Source organism: Dermacentor albipictus, chromosome 4 (assembly GCF_038994185.2).
Source record: "Dermacentor albipictus isolate Rhodes 1998 colony chromosome 4, USDA_Dalb.pri_finalv2, whole genome shotgun sequence".
Classification (NCBI taxonomy): Eukaryota; Metazoa; Arthropoda; class Arachnida; order Ixodida; family Ixodidae; genus Dermacentor; species Dermacentor albipictus.
In genome coordinates this window covers 64327922-64343050 of record NC_091824.1, presented here as the reverse complement: position 1 = coordinate 64343050, position 15129 = coordinate 64327922, and the positions used below count along the sequence as shown (strand labels likewise).

Genomic DNA, 15129 nt, shown 5'->3' with positions numbered 1-15129 from the left:
AAATACGCTGGCTAAACACTCTGCTTCTTCAATAAAGCGCTTACCCTCTCTCTCTCCCTCTCTCTTCTGTGCAGCATGCATAAAGCTCTGCACAAACGGGCACGTGTGAAGTTGCGCGACAGCTAAATCATCAGCGCGCCCAATTGCACCATGCCGCGGAGACGCGAGCTTCTGCGGCAGTGGGCAAATATTTTAAGGCGAAGCTTTCTTTGCGTGACCTCCTAATATTTGCTGACCGTAACTGCTGCTCTTTTCGCGGAACGGTTCACGCAGAAGCGAGCACTGATAACAAACTCACTTGCATATAGCCGTGTCTACTAGCCCCGTAAATATACCGTTGCCTGGCTCTGTGCTCTATGAAATAGGCAGGTAAACAACCAACCGTACCTAAATATCGCCAGAGCAATAAATAAACGCCTCGAACCGCGTAATTCCTTTAGTATAGCCAAGGTTTGCACGCCTTGCTTATCGAGGTTAGGTGCTTCTCCTGCGTCATTGCTTTATTGCCGGGTTAAGTGGGCAATATTGGCAGTAGTGCAATAGTTAAACTGTGTTGATCGCGTAGATGGGATGATGAAAAGACAGGCCCATCCCGGCGACACCGTAATCCGCGGTCGCGCTAATCACGTCGGTCACGTGGTGGGGGGGGGGTCGCACGTCTCGCTAATTTGCATGGCCGTCACGTAATTCCTCTGCTCCAAGACGCTGAGCAGATGATTCGCGGATTTATAGCGTTTAATTAACAGGCATCACATAGATTCCAGCGTGGACATTGAATTTGCACATTTTTTTTTTTTTCGTCACACGTTGAGCCGAAAGTTGAAGATGCGTTCAGCCGGGGAGGTGGACTGCTGGTGACGGCATGATGGCAACACTATGCGACAACAGCATATAGTGGTAACACAGGTCAGACAGGAAAAAAAACTTAATTCCTAGCCGCAGTAACGTTTGCGTCACACCAGCTGACAGATGCGGATAGCGTTCTGCCTCGCGCTCATTTCGTTCATCCTGCAAAGGCGGGCGGCCGCGCATAGTCGGGCACTGTGCGCGATAATTGAGACCAGGTAATTGTAGACGTACACACTTGGGATGTACTGGCACGTATCGAGACAAGTTCAGTTGAACTCATTTTCTTCTTTGGTGGGTGCGCACCCACTATGGGGGATTGTCGAAGAAACGCATGGTGGCGAGCATTTACATTGGGATCCAGGTCTCAGGTTCTTGACGTCACATGTGCATTGACAAGCCACTTCGTGGAGAGCTCGCTCTGCGGGCGTGTGGCGCGTGCCGTGCTTGCAAATGTGCAGCGATGCGTACAGAACGCGTGCATTCATGAACTCAAAGGTACTTTATAAACACGATGGGAGTTGTTTTCTTAATTTCTGTATTAATCTGTCTTTTTTTTTTGCCTCTAGCCATAGGCGGCAGGTGATCACGTGAGCTCCGACGTCAGCACGCCGTCGTCGTCGTGCCGTAGTCGTCGTGCAGTTATTTAATTACTTTTCAATCTCATTATTTAATCACTATTTAATTTAAACTCATTATTTAATCGCCCACATGCGACTGAGATCATTCCTTCATTGTCATGTCTTCATCATCATTCTGCCGCCTTTGTTCTGTCGTCATCCCAGCGCTGTGATATTGTCGCCGTGCTTGTCATCGCCAAGCCGCCCCATCGTTGAGCCGGCATCGTCGAGCCGTCGGGACCGAATACCTCCTTCGTCATTCCTACGCACTGCTACCGGCTACCCTTTCTCATGCTCCTGAATCCTGCTACACTTTAGGATAAAGCGTATATGATTCATGCGAGTATTCAAATCACGGGTCAGCGAAACAACCCGCTTCTATGTGGCTCCCACGCGTACTCGTCCGGTACGCCCCGACGCACGCGCGCATCAGGCGCGCAGATAAATACGAGCAAACATAGGCGTTCACTCAAGGGCGCACACACGTGTACCCGTATGCAAATTTCCTGGGCCTCATTTTAGAACGATTCATTTAAATTTCTATTCATTTTTCCCTTTGTCTTTGGCTCGGGCGTGGTTCCGACTGCTGCCATTATGACCTGGACTGTCTATTCAGTGTGACGCATCCTTAAAAATAACAGGAGGAAAGAAAGAAAGAAAGAAAGAAGGAGAGAAGGAGAGAAAGAAAGAAAGAAAGAAAGAAGGAGAGAAGGAGAGAAAGAAAGAAAGAAAGAAAGAAAGAAAGGAAGAAAGGAAGAAAGAAAGAAAGAAAGAAAGAAAGAAAGAAAGAAAGAAAGAAAGAAAGAAAGAAAGAAAGAAAGAAAGAAAGAAAGAAAGAAAGAAAGAAAGAAAGAAAGAAAGAATACTTTGGAGGGACCATTAGAAAGTATGGGACCTGCTTTTAGAGAATATTCTCTGGCAAAGCAAGTTGATAACTTGTGTCTTGACGAGACAAGCACAGGGCCTTTTGCATGGAACATTAACATATGCCGTGTCGTGCTGCGCTCCTACTGAAGACTAATAATAAGAGCCTTAAATAGTCGATGTCACCTTCATTACGCGATGTATATATATATATATATATATATATATTTCTGGGCACGCATCTCTAAGGTTTTGAGAATTGCGTCCCTCTTAAGGACACTTGCTAAAATTCTTTTCGCTTGTTTCTTTTGTTTCATTGTCTCTAAGAAAAGTTCATTTCAATAGAGGACGATTCAATTAAGGAAATCAGGAGACTTTAATAAAAGATTTCGCGCATTCACGCGATACTGTTCTGTGCACGTTGCGAACGTTCTATTCTCGAAACATGCTTGCCGTGATTCCCTAATGCGATAGCGTGCTTTAGGGATATTCATGCCGACTTTTAGTATACGACTTTTAAATGAAAATATCTTATAATGAATCCCCAGACACTTAACAATGTGCCTCTGTTTCACTTTGTAAGCTTTTCCCCTCAGTTCCTTAAATTCTCGCCATTTTGACGCACCTTTATTTCTATTTGCGGAATCTGGGCGGTATCTTATGAATAAGACTACAAATGGTTGGCTAAATTACATTTATTGACATTGCTACGTGAGTCATAAAGTGATAATAATCGGTAAAAAAAAAACACCGCCCAAGCACTCCGTACAAATGGTTAACTAGCGAAGCGGAAACGTGCAGCCCCGGTGTTTATCACTGGGTTAACCCCGACGACTCATTAAACGACGGCTTGGTAGGGCTGCTGGACCCTTGTTATGCAGTTGCGGCTTGCGCTCGGCTGCACGAGCCTGTTCTTGTGCCCGGGCTGCACCATCGGCACGGCGTAGACTACCTCGTTCCCGGTTCTGCTCGCGGCGTTGCTGAACGAAAGCTGCCTGCTCCTCAGGAGTAGCTGAGCGAAAGCTGCCTGCTCCTCAGGAGTACGTATGACGTTTCGCCCACCCATTTCGGAGTCGGAGAGAAACTGCTGCGCGCGCACTCGGCTGCGAGGAAGAGCAACGACGTCCCTACCGGTGCAGTCAATCGCGCGCCTCCCTTCCTCTTTTTTTGTTTCGTGCATGCGCATGAGGTTGCGCCTGAGGAGTTTTTGGCGTACAGGCGACAGACGGACGAATCTGCTAGCCATATACAGCTCCACTGTAAAAAGTAAAAGTTATCTTGCCTTAAATTTATTCAGTGCCAAACTGCATCGATGGACAATCTTCCGGCGCGTCTCCTGCTGTCGAGACTACCCTTTGAGCGGTGGTGCGGATGTGCGTGCCATCGTATCGGCCGGCACGTCATGTTGCTTTACTTAACGAGCTACGCTGCTCATCGACAACGCTGCTCGGCACATCTGTACCGCTGGTTCACTGAGTGACGGCGGTAGAGCCATGGCTCGCGCGTTCATTGTGCATCGTCGCATTTCATCGGCTATTGAGCAGCCAACTGCGAGTTCTCGCGCCTGTTGATGACTCGCGCAGACGTCTTGCTTCTTACTGCGGCGCTGCGTCCTCACGTTAACGGAAGCGCCTCCAACATTTCGCCACCGTTCAAGTGCACGCTTTAACAATCGGCGTCCTTTCTCGCGCAAGAAAAAGGATTGCGACAATGCATCGGCAATTTAATCTATGAAAGTAGCAGCTGCACGTCTGCCGCAAACACTGGAAGTGCTTCCCATAACACCACGCCGCAGCAAGAACCAAGCGTTCTGCCCGAATCGTCGAAAAGACGCGAGAAAAGTCGGTATATAGGCCGCGCGTTAACAGAAGAAATGAAATGCACTAAGGACGCACGAGCGAGCGATGCTGCAGCCAATCGCTGAAACAGCGGCCGAGATTACGACGCAGCCGAGGAAGCGGCACAAGTACCGGTCCGCTGAACACTGAAAACGAGGAAAGCTACACGACGGGGCGTCAGGTATGATGGGAATAAGCATGCGCGTCGGCGCCACTCTCGACAGCCGGCACCGCGTCGGAAGGTGGCGCGTCGGTGCAGTTTGGCACACGCTCCCGTGGTCCGTGTAGTTTTGATCACGGGTGTACAGTCAGCCTCAAAAGCTTGCGGGACCTGCAATGCGTGGCGGAGCGACGCAAAACTGCATTATTATGCAACAAATTATTATGCTGCACTAAAATTTAACGTTTTCGGAAAGGCACGTGCACCACTAGGGCGCACTAGTGTATTGAAGTACCACGATGTAATTGTTTCAGAATGCGGAGTGCTCCAGCTATAAATGTCCCGTGCGCCTGTATGACGTCAGACTTAGTATTCAGTGGCTACACGCCCGACGTTTACATACACAATGGAAAAACTCGTTGGCACGGGGCTGCATGGAGCGTCAGTACAGCTGCTGCAGAGCGATCCTTACCTGAAGGGACAAACATCGCGAATGCTTCGCTGCACCGTCGTTACGCAAGCAAGAAGCGAGAACTCTTTTGATGTCTCCTACACTTTGCTGGCGCTGGCGAACCGATCGTGTACGCTTGAGTGCGCGGTAACAGCAGTCGATCGGCGGCAAAGCTCTCTGTCGCAATGTGCGGGAGCTTTAGAGCATCTTCAGTGCCTGGTATAGCAAACGTATGGCGCAACAGCCCTGTTTCCGAATTGAGCTTCTCGCTACCGCGCTGCGCATCGCATCGCTAGTAATTGTGGTTAGAGGGTGGGGGGATAAATGTAAAGAGTTCTTCGCGTGGCGATTATATATTTAGACGTTGTCACTGGTACCAGCAGAGAAATGCGATAGTGCCACTCTTGGAGTGTGCATTCGAAGAACAAATTGCGCTTACAGGTGGTGAGGGGAGGGGGAGCGGAGGGTTAACGTGTAAGTGTCCACCTAAAGGAAAGGTCTCTTTCGTGTGCTGCTCGAGGGCTGATTGGCTGGGGGCGCCTGTCTTCTGCTGACGCGTACCCCTGGCCAGCCAATCAGAACTTCAGCAGCAGACGAAGTGGACATGTCCACTAGGCGGAGTACTCTGCACTTACAGAATACCCCCTCCAGCTCTCTATATGAATATATGATTTTTGTCCTTTTTAATGCTATCAGTCTATACATCTATCGATCTACCTATTCTTATGACTATTGTCATGTCGTCGTTGTCACGCCATTGTGATCCCATTGTTCTGATACTGTTATGTCATCGTTATCATTGCGTCATCACCATGCAATGGACGTTATGCATTCTTTATTACACCGTCGTCGTGGAGCTTTTGCGGCCCTTCTATCGTTGTCATTCTAGCTTCGACATCGACATGCCATGGTCGCCTGCTATCGTCCTCACACAGCTGTCACACAAGTATCGTCAAGCTGCCGTCGTGATACTGCCTTGTAAATCAATTGACGTCATTCCTTCTTCGTCATTCTATCGTAACCATGCTGTGGTCATTCAGCCATGATTATGCCGCCATTGTCACCCCATCATCGTCCTTGCGTCGTCGTCATACAGTCGCTATCATGTATTCATCGTTATACTGTCACCGTGCCGTCATGGTCGCGCCAACATCGTCATCCCATTGACCTGATGTTATCTTCTCCCGCTGTCGCCATTATACTATCATAAATTAAAGAATCGTCATCTCATTACCATCATGCCGTCGTTGTACTACCGCCTTTGTCGTCCCGTCAACGTCATTGCCATCTCATGCAGCTTTTCTAGACACCCCTTACCCCAGTGAGGAGTAGCAGGCTAGAGAAATGCTCTCCAGGCCCGCCTCTCCTCCTTTTTTGTTCATTAAAATGTACTCTTCCTCCCCCTCTTTTTCCGGACACGCACAGTCGATACCACATAGTCGAAATCATGCACCCATTGTCATAAACGTCGCTGTCCTGCCTTCGTTTTCGCATAAACGCCGTCACTCCAGCTTTCACGTACGACACCCGTCATGCCATCCTCCTCACAACATTGTCATCCCATCGTACTCATATGCAGTCACACCATCGCAATCACTGCGTTGTCATGCATTACGGAATGACTCGTCTTACGATGACGTTCGAGGTAATGAGATAAGCGTTAGAGCACTGTGGCGTTGCTTCGGCTCTGTGCGACATACTCCGCTTATAGTCTCACTTCATTATGGCATTCGCGTTCCAAGGTTGCTTTTGAGCATGGCGGCATGACGATGACTGTGTGGCGCCAACGCTTCCGTTTAACTTTAGGGCATTACGAGGTACATAATATCCGACGTACGCTTTCTGGTGCTTTCTAATTTGCACAAAGCATTTGCAGTAATCATTGTTTTTTTATTGTTGCATTTGGTGTTGGACTAAGCACTTCCACTGCTTGAACATGAACGCAACTATTGTGTTCTTAGACGCAGATGATAGCCTTCAATTTTTTTCTTCCCATTTACCGTGGAGGCGCGATAATGACTATTTCATGCAAGTGTACCGCAAGATGGGTTGAGCCAGATAAAGAAATGCGAGATGACTTGGATGAACGTTAGCGTGTGGAGTTAAGCACGTCTTGTACATTACAGGCGCAGCCAAGGGGGCTTTAGTATATTGCAAGTAACAGACGCAGGGGCGCTTTGAACAGTGCGCATGCGCAGAAGAGTACAAGAACGGTACGTCGGGCGTACGTGCTAGGCGCATGCGCACGTATCCGGTTCTTGCGTGTGAAAGTTGGGGTTTATTTGCCGAAAATGGGAGCTGGTTAGAAGGATCTATGGCAGCTTCAGTGTCCAACTAAAGTAGGCCGACACAGCCTCGCAAAGAGGTCACGAAAACATCCAGACAACTTGAACAATACCAGGCGTGCGCGCCCGTAAAGAGAAAGACTGTGAAGAGGAAGAGGCGCTGTCTTTTGCAACACTTTAGAAAGCGTGAATCAATGCATCAACGCGCGTCTATATCAACGTTTGGATGAGGTTGACACAAACAACCAAGGTCTGCTCAAGTCTATGCCCGCTGCAAGAATCGCATGGACTCCTACGTTCTATCATCGCGACGCCCAGTCAGTTATCGACTAGCCAGAATTTGGGCACATGTGCCTGAATACGGATGTTGAAACTGCTGACGTGAAATCGCAGAATGCGCTGCTAAAAACTGCTTCTCTCCTTTTCCTAGCACGCGCGTTACGGCATTGCTCTTGCCACGCGAAGTTCGAGCGCTGTTTGTCCATAGCGCGCGCTGTTCTTGAAGTTATAGCCGTCGGAACAGTGCCGGCCTCCTCGCTTTCCTCTTTTCTTTTTTTTTACGGCACCTAATATTACACAGCGACCGTTCTGCACTGGCTTTATGTATTGACTGTGGCCAGCATGCGCTTCTTCCTGGTACCCACCGTGGTTACTCAGTGGCTATGGTGTTGGGCTGCTGAGCACGAGGTCGCGGGATCGAATCCCGCATTTCGATGGGGGCGAAATGCGAAAACACCCTTGTACTTAGATTTAGGTGCACGTTAAAGAACCCCAGGTGGTCAAAATTTCCGGAGTACCCCACTACGGCGTGCCTCATAATCAGAAAGCGGTTTTGGCACGTAAAACCACATAATGTAATTTTTTTTTCTTCCTGGTAACACATCTCGAAGATGTCACTCAGCGTTAGCGTATGCGGCCACTTCCGTGTAGAAAAAGCGCCTGCCTAACACGCGCCCCGAAATTACATGAATATCATATTGACGGCAAATAAAGATGGGGACAGCAGATGAGATCATAAAAACGACACGGGCTTGGTAAACACCAAGTAGGCCAAACTGCAATTCTTCGGAAGAATTCCATGGAATCGTTAGAGTGGCTGGTTGGTTAGCGATAGAGAGATCGAGCTACTTAGCTAAGACTACTTATACTCAGAAACAACACTTAATATATACTATAGCGTTTGAAGGCCTAATGCATTTGTGCTTGTATGTCACGCTATTTTTAAAGCAGTTTACGAAAGAAAGCACATGAGCATAGCAGGTAGATGATATTGACCACAAAAAAAAAAACATTGTGTAAGAAACACACAAAATGTCTAGCTAGATACTTGCCCAGCTATGGAGAGAATTGCTTATCACTCAAGTAAAACTCCATAAAACAAAGACCACAGATTTAAAATTGCACAAGGTAAATAGCTTCAGCTGCACCGTTAAGTGCAAGTTAAGTGCTCGCTGTCTATATATGCCCTGTATTAACAGAGATCAAAAATGTCAGTAATTTATCCCAATTTCTGTCCGACTTTTCTTTAACGTACCTGCCTTCGCACTGAGCTTAAGACCTCGCTTCCTCCACTCATGATTAAACGCAACAATTTTCCTCATGATTCATTTTTTTTTGTCTTCTTCAAAAATTTATGCGACCCGTGCTTTTTTTTTTCCCCACACAACGTAGTCGACCAAGTCACGCGTGGGCCGAGCGAATGAGCGAGCTTGGCCCGCGGTCGACACCGGCGCGGTCGATCCCGTGAGCTCCGGCGGAGTCACGTGGCCTTCCAGAAGCACGCGGGAAGGCTACCTGGCCGTCGCTATGCGTGCTAGCACGCCACAATCAGATCCATCAAGCGCGCTACTGCGTGCTTGCGGAAGCGCCGTCCCGCCGAAATACGACTGCTCTCGACCAAAGAGAGGCCGCACACACGAAACTCTTGTTTTTCCCGATCATACGGTTAGACCGCTCGCGTACAGGTGAGAAGCAGTTATTTCCGGTTCCTGTTTCACGGCTCTCTCGCCTCAATGTCTTGCAGGGGAAAAAAAACAACAAGACGGTGAAAACAGGCCTTCGAAGCGCGAAAGGAGAGCAACATACAAGCGAAGCACCGATTCTTCAAAAGCAACAGAAAAGGAGGAATGTTTTCACACATTTGCTGCTGCAGAAGTTGCACGGATTTTAATCTCAGAATAAGTTACATACGGCACGGAAGCAATCGAAGGTTTTCAGGCGTGGTGGTTTCTTCTTGAGCTACGCCCAAAAGTTTTAACGGAAGACGCGAAGAAACAGTTAGATGTATACTTTCAACAATCATACGCGCGAAAAGTGCGACTTTAGAAAGTTTTAGATAAGGGGACACAAGGCGCTTCCGTCCCGTAATCTGAAACTATCTAATAGGCGTGGCCGTAGACATTACTCGCGGACTGCCGCTTTGATGCAGTTTCGCTGAAATCGGGTGCCTCAGTTATATTACGGTGTTCGTTTTACCCAAAACACGACCTTTCACGCCAATAAGCACGGCGAAAATTTCCCTGTGTACAATTCGGAAGCTAGTTGGTCACTTACTTTGTGTCGTGGTGGCGCCGGGGTTCATGAGTCCTTTGTGCTACCGGCAGCAGAAGTTTGTGGGCCTTGACTGCTGTCACGGAACTGCGCCGGTGCAACACTTCGCGCGCCAGTACTCGTCGTTTTGACTCACCGATTTGGCGTTCGCCACAGCGTTCACGTAACAACCTTTAGTTAGCCCGTTTTGTATTGTCGATAAGGAAGCACATGAACAATATGAAATTTTTTAGAGCGCAACGCCTAGGCGCCTGTTCCCGCGGCGAGCGTTGGCGTCGGGTGGGGGCGGCACAACCGAGCTAACGAGAGCACAAAGATGAAAGCGAACGCGGATTGCAGCGGTGGATGAAAGACGTGTGGAGGAAGGCGGACAGGAGAGAGCAGTGGTACCATGAAGCGGAAAGAGGAGGAGGGTATGGCGAAAGCGTGAGAAGAAAGGCGTAGTGCGGCGACGGTGGCTACGAGATGGCGCCAGAGTAGCGCGCGTCGTCTGGTAGATTTGTTGGCGGCGACTGCTGTTAATCGCACTCACGCGTCACCACGCACTCGCTCTCGCCATCTCCAGATTAGCAAGGCAGTCTCTCCCTACTTCGCTCCATTTGCATAATACCGCACGAGACAGATTGTCCGGGCCAGCCAAACACCTCAGTGCCCTTCCACTCTATGAAGAAGGATGACCAGCGAGCTGTGTTGTGGGCACCTTAATGGCGAACTGCACCTCCGCCATGGGTCGGCCCGGCATTGCACTAATTTCGAGATCGGCCCACGTATAGGTAGTGCTTAACGCCTGCTTCACCTCCGCCAAGGTTTGGCCTGGCATTTCACTATCTGCGGGATGGGCCCACATATGGGGAGTTTTTTGCTTACAATTGCAACGACACGAAAATTTCCTTGGACGGTAGAGGTATACAGCTTCGCTGTAATATGTCGCGAAATGAAAACACGTATACAGCTCGGCTTAAGAGAGAGAGGAAGAGAGAGAGGTTAACCACAGTCGAGTTCCCGGCTTGCTACCCTGCTCGGGGGAGGGGGGATTTAGGGTTGCAAAGACGCCAAAGAGCTAGAGGAGGAAAAAGAAATAACGAAAAAAGAGGAAAAAGAAGACGTAAAGGAGAAGCTGTGGTCAAATTTCGCATTAGGGAGTATCGTAGGCGCCGGTGAATCTTAGCGCCATCGGGTATATTGTTTTATAAGGAGAATGACACAATGCGCGGGGAAATCAAGCTACATGTCTGACCAAGAAGATGGACATCGGCAGCACTCCGCAAACGCTGCGCTCTCAGCCTGTCCTCCCTGCGAGCACAAAATAGACGCGCGTGGCACGGTACTCGAAATCGGATCGCCCAGCCACCAGGGATCATATTATCGGTAGATCACTTTCGGTGATATCATATTCACGGCGCATTCGTTAGGTTATCTAGAGCAATCAATGGCCGACGCGGAGAAGTGGTTCTCGGGAGCTCGCTTGCGATGACACTCTCATTTTCGCGAGATTGCGCGGGAGCAGTGCCACACGTAACGGCATCTATGAGCGTTCTTGGCACAGGACCAAGAACGATGTTCACTAAAGTAGTTAGTTGAGCAAGTTTGGTCGTCTCCTTAAACAGCAATAGTGCACTTCCGCCCCCCCCCCCCCCCCGAATAATCAGCAAGAACGTTGTCATCTGTAGACGCCGACATATCATGCGCTAGCCACGCGAAATCTCGCGAAAATGAAACTACCTCCGCAAGCGAGCGTCCCTCGAAGTGAGCGAAAAATGAAGGTCACGTTTTCTTGCAGTCTTAAACGGTCTCGCGTCACGAGGAAGGCCACTGTCAACGAGCATTGGCGTTGCGCACGTCAGTCTCGCCCAAAAACAAACACTTCCGACAGTTTGCAGCCGTAACAAGGGGAGGTTGCGAGGCGTGCCAGAACATCACATCCTGTACCCCGACAGAGACCGCGGTGTGGGGGACATTTTCGGGAGACTCCCAAGTTAAACATCACACGAGGCAGAGCACGTACAAGTATTTTTCCTTTGCTTTTCAATAGCGGGCCTCGAGCACGTCACCAGGCTCGTTTGCATTTGAAAAGTGCGAACGCTTGACGACCCAGTTCGCGTCACACTTCGCTGCCCTTTCGTGGTTTTTGACACGCCGCAGTCGTAGTGAAACGCTGGAGGAAACAAGAACGAGAGGAAGAGACGCCGCCTTTCTTGCCCTTCGCGTCGACGGGACAAAAGAAAGCCGAGCCGAAGCCTCATTCATTGCGATCACGTACGCGTATCGCCGCGCCGCAGAGCCCGAGCGACAGAATGTTAAAAAAACTAAACAACGCGGGCTCGCGGCCGTGCTTGGGCATCCATGCCAAGGCGACGAGCAGCCGCCGAGGTCAAGAGATGCGCTGGGGCTCTCTGTATGCCGTCCGCGGCAGGCTGTCCGCGCCTTCCGCGCGCACACCCTTGTATACGGGCCGCGTGAGAAATGTTTACAAAATGCTGCTTTCGAATAGAACGACTCCCCGTCTGTGACAAACACGTGTATCCAGAATGGCGTGTGCGGGCTGAAACGTGCCGCCTCGTTTGCATCTAGGAACATCTTTCTTGGTCACGTGAAATATACATTGCCTTTCGCTTTCATTATATTTCTCTCTCTCTCTCTCTCTCTCTGTCCGTCCTTTTCGTTTCGTGCATCGGCCAAGTGCAGATAGGCGTACTGGAGCATCTGCTGCAACTCCGCAGCGAAAGTCTAGTGAAAATGAACTCGCGCAGACGGAGGAAACTCGCCGTCCGTGTTTGTTGCGCAGAATTACTAAAGAGTTAAAGCTTGCGCGCATGCGCATTACCATATAACTGAACAGTTGGAATACCGGAAACGTAGTTGTTAGCAGAACCACTAGTGGCGCCACTTTGTGATGTCGAGTTCGACCAAAGTATAATGGGCTATTATTACAAGCATGAGCTGTGTGCAGCGCATTCGCCAGTGTAAACATTTTTGGCAACAGCAATGTCGTGAATGTACGCTGGCTTCCTTTTCCATCTTTTTTCCTCCGCGGGAACAGCAAAAAAAGCAAATGCTTCTGGAGATTTGCTCTTGAACTAAATGGCCACAAGCTATTGTTACAATGACTGCTGCTCCGCTGTGCTGTTCCGGTATTCCGACATACCGTAAAGCTGCATTGACACGACTGACCAAATCAACGCTTCGCTCCACGGACGAGTCTTTACGTAGTTTTAATTACACCTAACCAAGCTGCATCACACTAGAGCGCCGGAAACTAGCTGCACTCGAAGCGATTTTGCTACGGGCAAAGCTGGAGCGGTATTCTCAGAAGATCACTTTCGGCGAAACCACTACGTTCGCGTGACCACCGTGTGCCATAGTACATGGCGCGTTGGATAATTTGAATGCTTTTGCTCGACCAGCCAATAAGAGCTTATGCACTGAAAGTGACGTCTCTGAAAGGGATAGTCCGAGAATACGCACCCTGAATTCACGCAACGGGACAGAATGCTATTTCTGTCCTCAGACGACCTTAGAGGGGCTCAGTGCCGCTGAAGCACAGAGCACACAAGCACACCGCAAGCGAGCTGCTATAAGGACGCTATTCACTGCAGCGTAGAAAAACTTATTGAATCAGCCATCAGTACTGTTGTGCTAATCAAGTAACGTCACGCTGTCGCGCAGGCTGAAGCAGCCGATTCTGGTCTTCGCTTAGATCCAGCCATAACTACAGCACGTGTATGAATCGACTATACAGAAAGGATCAATTTAATAATAGCACAATGCGCCATAGACCCACGTGCTCGGATAACACCAAACGTTCAACAAATTAATGCTTAATTATACCACCAATTATGTCTCCCAAATAAATAGTTCGGTGTATAGTAACAATACCGTGGCCGCATTTTTTTTTCGCATTTTGTTTCTTGCTTACCGTGCGCGCTTCAAGACTGCCGATGCCTCCGACAGTGTGGGCGTAGCGTTTCGCAAGCCAATGTCAGAGGGGAAAATGAACAAAAAAAAAAACAGCGTCAGGACATACGCTTTCAGATCTGCATAAGTGCAATGCGTTCTGTTCCTGACGCCGCAAGAAAATGGCAAAAGAGATAACGTAAGCAAAAAAAAAATGATGATTGAAGCTCAGTTTCGGATTGAGGACTTCGATTTGCATTGCTAGCCCCAGCTACACGTTTTTCTTTACGCAACCGTGTTCAGGACTGACAGAAGACCCGACAGCGTACTACGAGTGACAATGAGGTTAGCGTCACACGCGAAACACCGACAAGAACTGAAAAGGAGTTGGGAGCTCCTACTCGTCTTTTATTTTCATTATGCACACGGCCCGAATCAAATAGGTTTTGCGTACGCAACCCATTGAAATGACGCCACGGGTGGGCCCAGTTGCGAGTAAGAAAAAGAAGGAGCAGTTACGTATATACTACACCCACGATACGCGATACGGCGACTGCACAGCGAAGGAGAATCGCCTGGTGGGGAAAAAAGAAAAAAAGAAAGAGAATTCGTTCGTTTACAATTTCAGCGTAGCTGCATTTCTCGCTCAGCGTGGTTCCCCCTTTATTTTTCGGCTCTCCCTATACAAGATACAGCAATCTGCATTTTGTCGGAAGAAATTTGTGCGCGGCGTTGAACGTAGATTTGCCACCGCCTCTTGCGGAGCAGCGTTGTTCACGAGTGCGTGGTGCTGTTGGCGCTGGCGGTGGGCTTCGGGGAGGGGGGGGGGGGTGCACTGGCGTTCAATCGCGATTCGAGGGTGCTGGCGCCGAATATGCACGAATGAAAAACGCCCTCCCGAAAAGAGCTAGCTCCCTCGCGCGCGCACATACACAATCTTCTCCGAATTGGGGATTGTGCTGCGGGGTGGTTGGGAGGAGAAGGGAGGGAAGTTGGAGGTTTCCGCAAAACGAAAAGGCGAACCACGAGAGGAAGCAGAGAGGCGATGTAACGCAACCCGACACACGTCGCGGGAGGAGGAGGAATGAAAAAAAATGGAGAGAGAGAGAGGAGGGAGAAAAACCTATTATTCCGACCGCTTATTTACGGTTCCGTGCGCGGATCGGCCTCTGCGGTGCCAAAGCCTTGTAAAGAAAAGTATGTGTTTTTGCACGCTCGCGCGAGCATACCCGCTTTTCCATGTCGGCGGCGGTACGAAACAGGTGCAGACGCATTCAAAAGCGCAAGGAGGTAGACTGAGAAACGCACGCAAAGAAAAAAGAAACAAGCAAGCAGTGGAAAGGCCAGTGGAAAGGAATGTACAGAAAACGTGCCGAATAATTCCACGCTAAGCTCGGGATTTTTCTCGCGGCGGTGCTCGGCAGGCAACTGCACCGACAGCGTCTGCGGGCGTAACAACTTTGTTGCTTCTTCGCTTCGTCGCGAAAGAAGAAGGAAGGGAAGCCACCTTATTGTCTTACCTCGAGGCGGGGGCGTTTAAATCCTGCTGTGAAATTGTCGTGGCGACAACGGTGAATATTCCATTTCGCGCTGTATCTGATCCCCCCCAATCCCCCTCAAA

General features: G+C 49.4%; 2 protein-coding genes across 8 annotated transcripts in view; one reads left to right on the top strand and one right to left on the bottom strand.

Annotated features, from left to right (window-relative positions):
• LOC139059120 (uncharacterized) overlaps positions 1-15129 on the bottom strand; it is a 724926-nt gene that overhangs the window by 467486 nt on the left and 242311 nt on the right. For 4 of the 7 annotated variants that reach the window (XR_011513931.1, XR_011513934.1, XR_011513930.1 and 1 more), the window contains exon 1: positions 9618-9846. The exons of the other annotated variants lie outside the window; for them this stretch is intronic. The gene's annotated coding sequence lies outside the window, so the exon portion shown is untranslated. Of the gene's footprint in view, positions 1-9617; positions 9847-15129 lie in introns of those variants that run through there. 7 annotated transcript variants of the gene reach the window in all.
• LOC139046708 (uncharacterized) overlaps positions 1-15129 on the top strand; it is a 208386-nt gene that overhangs the window by 20386 nt on the left and 172871 nt on the right. The gene's annotated exons all lie outside the window — the stretch shown is intronic.